The sequence below is a fragment of the Pagrus major genome, chromosome 3, assembly GCF_040436345.1.
Source record: "Pagrus major chromosome 3, Pma_NU_1.0".
Taxonomy (NCBI): domain Eukaryota; kingdom Metazoa; phylum Chordata; class Actinopteri; order Spariformes; family Sparidae; genus Pagrus; species Pagrus major.
This window is the reverse complement of record NC_133217.1, coordinates 7,248,175-7,254,445: the sequence shown is the minus strand read 5'-3', so window position 1 is coordinate 7,254,445 and position 6,271 is coordinate 7,248,175.

The window sequence follows — 6,271 nt, the reverse complement described above, 5'->3', positions numbered from 1 at the left end:
AACATTGTGTCAGCGTTGAAAGTCAAAGCTCAGACGTATCACTTTGAAGTGTCCTTTTCTATCTAGATGTGTAGGAAATGAATTTCCCCTCACCCAAAGTGACCGCTAACTGCACAATTGTCTGGTTAAGCCACGGCAGTCGGAGCCACAAGTAAACATTAGTCAAACTGGAGGGCCCTTTCTTAATCGACTTAATCACTGAACAATAACTGCATTAACGAGTGCAGACTCATGCTCGGCTCTTTCTAATAAGAGCAGCGAGGATTGTGAGAATGTTTGAGCTTAAGTCAAGCATGAAAAGGATTGTCTGCTGGTATTTTTCTTGGCTGGCTCGTCTGGTCAGATCAAGGCAACCATGGCCAGATGAATTGGGGCCGTCTGCCTTGGCTGCAGTCCGGACCTTGTGATTGGGCCACAACACCAGTTGGTCTCACCAAGTTAGGGGCATAGCCTTAACAGGAGTGGACGTTCACTAAGATGGGGGTCTGTGTTTGATCCTCTTTTCTCTCTTGCTGAGGTGTCGGGAGAGTTTCTTTTAATCACCATCAACCCATAATGCAATGCTTTTCCCAGGTCCTGGCATTTCAGTGTTGTGTAAGAATAATGTGACACCTCAATGATCCAGGTAGTGAAATTCTCTTATCCCTTATCACCGTTCACAAGGAGCTCTTGGGACGAATTAAATACTTACATTTGAATTCATTTGAAAAACAGACTTAACTAAACACTCAACAGCAATGTCTCTTTTCAGAAATCATGACCCAGTTTCTCAAGATAATCCACAGACCTTGTGAGCAGTTTCATGTAGGAACTATTTTCTTTATCAGACTACACCTGCCTACTGCAGCACAGAACAAAGCATGCATCAACTCTGGGACGAATGGCTGACTTATACTTGACTTTCTCTTTACTCACTAAGCAATGTAACTCCTAAAATAACATGCAACAACTTCGCCAAACATTTAATAAATAGCAAAACTGATACTTGTGAATTATTGACAACTTATATTTTTACGTTAGGTATGACAAATTCAGGTTCAAGTCATTAAAAATTACAGCCAACATTTTCAGTGATGAGCTGACAATCAAGTGTCCTGGATTACCCATAAACCTGACTTAAACCTGTCCTAACAAACAATCCCAACTGGGCTTCTTCTAAGGACAAAATTGCAATGGAGGTTATATTTTTGTTGTAGACAAATCTGGATTTTGAATGATCTTACTATAACTCAAGAAAATAATATCAAACTCGGGGCGCCCTGGTATCTCACCTGGTAGAGTATGCACCCCACACACAGAGACAGAGTCCTCAGCAGAAGCCTGGGTTTGAATTCAACCAGTTGCCCTTTGCTGCATGTCTTCCCCTCTCTCTCCCCCACATTTCCTGTCCAGCTGCCCTGTCTAAATAAAGGCTAAAAAGCTCAAAGATAATCTTAAAAAAAATAAAAAATTCAACTTGCAACTCTTTAGACCGTTTTACTGACTTGAGTACTCGTGTCAAAAATGGACCGGTTGTCTAACTCATCAGTTTTGTAACATCTGACATCAGGGGTGAAGGTAAAAGAAAATGGGGCGGGGCTAATCAAATGAGGTTTAATTACAGCAAAGGTGAAAAAAAAGTAATTCCTATCCTTTTTTCTTTAATCCAAAATTGTTTGTAGTAATAAATAGTAACAGATAAATAGTAAAAAAGTAATTTAAGCACTTGAATCCCTAAGAATGCAGTTAGACTACCAGCAAGCGACTGCAAATTGTAGTTAAATTACTACTTTGATCACATGTAGTTCACTATTTCCCAACACTTTAAACCCTGTAGACTTTGATTTTTTCCCCTTTTTGGACTAAATCAAGTCACCTGATTTGTCTGTGTGTGTGTGTGTGTGTGTTTTTTTTTTTTAATCAGCCATGTTATAACACTTTCCAGTATTACTGCTCAATCTTTTTATAACTCAGAGTTGTTTTGGTTGGGGTTGTTTTTGCCTGACCTAAGTGAGGTAGTGTCTACTCTGCAGTCCCCTCCACCCCTCTAAATGCTTGTCAGTAACACGCTGCATACTCCTATTAAGAGTGTGCTCACTCACTGCTTTAAAAGCATTGAGAGTGGAAGTGAGTTACAAAGGATCTTTTGACTGGTCATGAATGGGCCACTGAGTGAGGTCTCGACCCAAACTACTGTAATTTCCTGACCCAGTCACTGGATGTAGTGGTTGACACTTACATATTCATGTCACTGACTGTCAGATTGATTAACGCAGGAAAACTGCTTCGCATCAGCTGACATTTTTACGGCGTCTACTTGTCGGTTGCAGCGTGTGGCTCAGCAGTAGTGCTCCAAACACAGCACAGTTTAACACAATGTCATCTAAAACCAGACTTATCACAACAACATTAATCCAACACAACTGACAGTATATCAACAATTCATCTGTCCTCCCCTCCTCTTCCCTCTCTGATGTTTTCTGTTGAAAGAAATCTGGGTTAAAGAGAAGGAAGCAGATAAAAAGGGGAAGAGAAAAGAGATTAAATAAAGGCAAACAAGAGTGCGGTCTGGGAAAGCCATTAAGTGGCGTAAGGAAACGTCCAAGTGCGGAAATAGAAGGCTGGTGGGGGTCGGACGGAGCAGGTTTGCACTGTACTATGTGTAGCGCACAATTGCTGATGTGAGTATTTTTAAGTTCCCATAGATTCCCTGAGTGGCTGTCGACTCCCCGGAGCTCAGCGGGCTCTTTGGGGCGTGAGTGAATGCTTGGAGTGAGGACTGCAGTGGAAAAACAACAGAGAGAGGGGAGAGGTGGGGATCACAGCAGCTACCTCCCCACACTGGGCCCCTGTAGTCCTCTCTGGGTCATCCCTAACTGTAATTCCACTCTGAGTGCCACTGAATCTGTTCATATGAGTGTGTCTGAGCCCTTACCTTATTTTCTGGTTGGGCAAATTTCAACCATCTGTTCCACATTCAGATTTTACAGTCTGACCTCGCTCAGCTGTTGCGTGTTGTCACAGGGTCAGCCTTCATCCCAGAGGCCACGTGGGATACTCCGCCCAGCTCTAGGTGTTGATTGCTGGAGGAGAGTGAACGTGGAGCAGGGCTGGTACCGTAATAGAAAGAGGGGGGTGAAACTTTCATGTAAATCCCTGAGGGTACGAGCAGGGCTGGCCTGTCCGTCGACACCTTCCTCCTTCGCTGACCCCCCTGACCTGGTTTGGACTGCAGGGGGAACTGGAGGAGGAGAGGAAACCAGGCTAACATAGAGAGGGCTTGTGGTGGGAGATTCCCAGTACAGGATGCCGTTGTGTTGATGTTTAGATAGTACCTCCTCCTGTCAGCGTGGCGTGGTTAGGCTCCACAAGTTTGTACTGTTGGATGACCTTCTTCTTAAATTAGATCCCATGTCCTTCCTAATTTACATCTACATTGCTATTCAAAGAAGGCAGAAACACACTAGGTTGCTTAAAGACCCAGTCCTTCATTTATCCCCCAACAGTCTTGAAGGAGTTCCCAGAGGTGCTGAGCACTTGTTGGCTGCTTTGCCTTCACTCTACGGTCCAACTCATCCCAAACCATCTCAATTGGGTATGGGTTGGGTGATTGTGGAGGCCAGGTCATCTGACGCAGCCCTCCATCACTCTTCTTCTTGGTCAGATAGCCATTACAAAGCCTGGAGATGTGTTTGGGGTCGTTGTCCTGTTGAAAAACAAATGATAGTCCCACTAAGCACAAACCAGATGGGATGGCATGTCACTGAAGAATGCTGTGGTAGCCATGCTGGTTAAGTGTGCCTTAAATTTTGAATAAATCACCAACAGTGTCATCAGCAAAGCACCCCCACACCATCACACCTCCTTCTCCATGCTCACGGTGGGAACCACACATGTAGAAACCATCCGCTCATGGATGGTTTCTACATGTGTGGTTCTCACAGCGAGTGGACCCAAAAATCTCAAATTTGGACACATCAGACCAAATTTCAGATTTCCACTGTTCTAATGTCCATTCCTTGTGTTTCTTGGCCTAAACACCTCTCCTCAGTAGTGCCTCTTTGCAGCAATTTGACCATGAAGGCCTGATTCACGCAGTCTCCTCTGAACAGTTGATGTTGAGATGTGTCTGCTACTTGAACTCTGTGAAGCATTTATGTGGGCTCTAATCTGAGGTGCTGTTAATTTGCGGTTTCTGAGTCTAGCAACTCTAATGAACTTATCCTCTGCAGCAGAGGTAACTCTTGGCCTTCCTTTCCTGGGGTGGTCCTCATGAGAGCCAGTTTCATTATGTGTTTGATGGTTTTCGCGACTGCACTTGAAGATACATTCAAAGTGATGATGGACTGTCATTTCTATTTACTAAGCTGAATGGTTCTTGCCATAATATGGACAAGAACAGTAGTCGAATAGGGCTATTCACTGTATTGAACTGTGTACCAACCCTAGCTCTGCACAACACAACTGATGGTCTCAAACACATTAAGAAGGCAAGAAATTACACAAATTAACTCTTGACAAGGCACACCTGTTAATTGAAAACCATTCCAGGTGTCTCCCTCATGAATCTGACTGAGAGAATGCCAGAAGTGTGCAAAGCTGTCATCAAAGCAGAAAGTCCAACCAACCAACCAGCCAACCAACTAACCAAACAACCTACCAAGCAACCAATCAACCAAACAAGCAAGAAAGCAACCAACCAGTCATTCAATCAATCCACCCAGTCACCAAGCAATCAATCCACCCAGCCACCAACCAAGCCACCAACCATGCCACCAACCAAGCCACCAACCAACCAACCAACCAACCAACCAACCAACCAACCAACCAAGCAAGCAAGCAACCAATCAATCAACCAACCAATCAATCATTCAATCACCCACCAAACAACCGAAAAACCAACCCACCAACCAAGCAACCCACCCACCCACCATTCAACCCACCAACCATCCCACCAACCCACCAACCATCCCACCAACCAACCAATTAAACAACCCACCCACCTCAATCTTTTGCTCTGACGGTCACTATTTCTCTGAACGCTGAGCTACCTGAAATACCCCACAACTGGCATTCCTAAGTTGTCATGTATTTATAGTAAGTAAATATTAAACAGAGTTTTTAATATGGTGATTTTCATATTTCTTGCTTTTTAAAAATTTTTTTGTTTTACTTTGATTGTACTTAATGTTTCCGTTTGAACCATTTAATGTGGTGAAACACACATAGAGAACAGTTGAGAATCAGAAAAAAAAGTCAGGTATAAGAAAAAGGTGGATGCAACCTAGAAGGTTGGAAAAAACTACATAATTTTAATGGCTTGTAGGGACCAACAGTATTTAAATTAAACAAACATGCATATGTACACAAAAGCTAAATGAGCACTAAAACTTGTTCCAGAGGAGGAGAGTTAACATTTTGTTCTGTGTTTTTGCATTCAGCAAAGGTCAAAAGCCAGAATTGAGCTAGGGACATCATTCATCCCTATATAATAGACACTAAGGCTCTATCAGTAATTCAATTAATTTTTGGGTCCATACAATGGTCTAAAGAGAGCCTATCCCAGTTTCCTATAGATCAAGCAATGTCTTCAAATGTCTTGTTTTGTCTGAATGTCAGTCCAAATCCCAGACAGATATGTTGTTTACAACCTAAGAGGACAAAGGACTAGTGAGGACTACAAGACTTTGAAAATGTCAGAGTTACTGTGCTGCTCAAACCACAATGTATTTTTTGTCTCTGAAGTAAGTTAAGTTCTAGGTCTGTGACTGGAGCGCTTGTGTCCGTGGAACACTTGTCCCCATCTTCACCCTCTTTGTAGCCATTATGCTTGTTTTGCTTTTAACCCTTTGTTCATGCACTCAGAATGGATACTACTCTGTTCCCATCTCAGACTCGTCTCAGAGGGCCCTCCTACACATGTATCCTGTTTTTGTCTACGATAAAATTTCAGACTTATTTGTCATGTTAACCAGTCCCCAGCCTGTATTAACACGTTGCTCTAAGCAGCACAGCTGTCAACAACTGATTCCATTTCATAGCTAACAGTAGGTCCATCAGTCTGTACGTGTGATGCTAAGTAAAGAGTAAAGGATTAGTGATGTTACGTTATGTAATGGGAGGGGGCCCTGGGAATAATGTCTAGATTTGTGACTTGTGAGAGAGTCCAGTTGCATTCCCACACGTCATCCCACAGACCTGCATGTTCCAAAAACTGCAGCCGCCACAATGGACAGGAACGCACATAGTTAACATGAGTGACCTGCCTCTGCTGTTGTTATGGAACACTGTA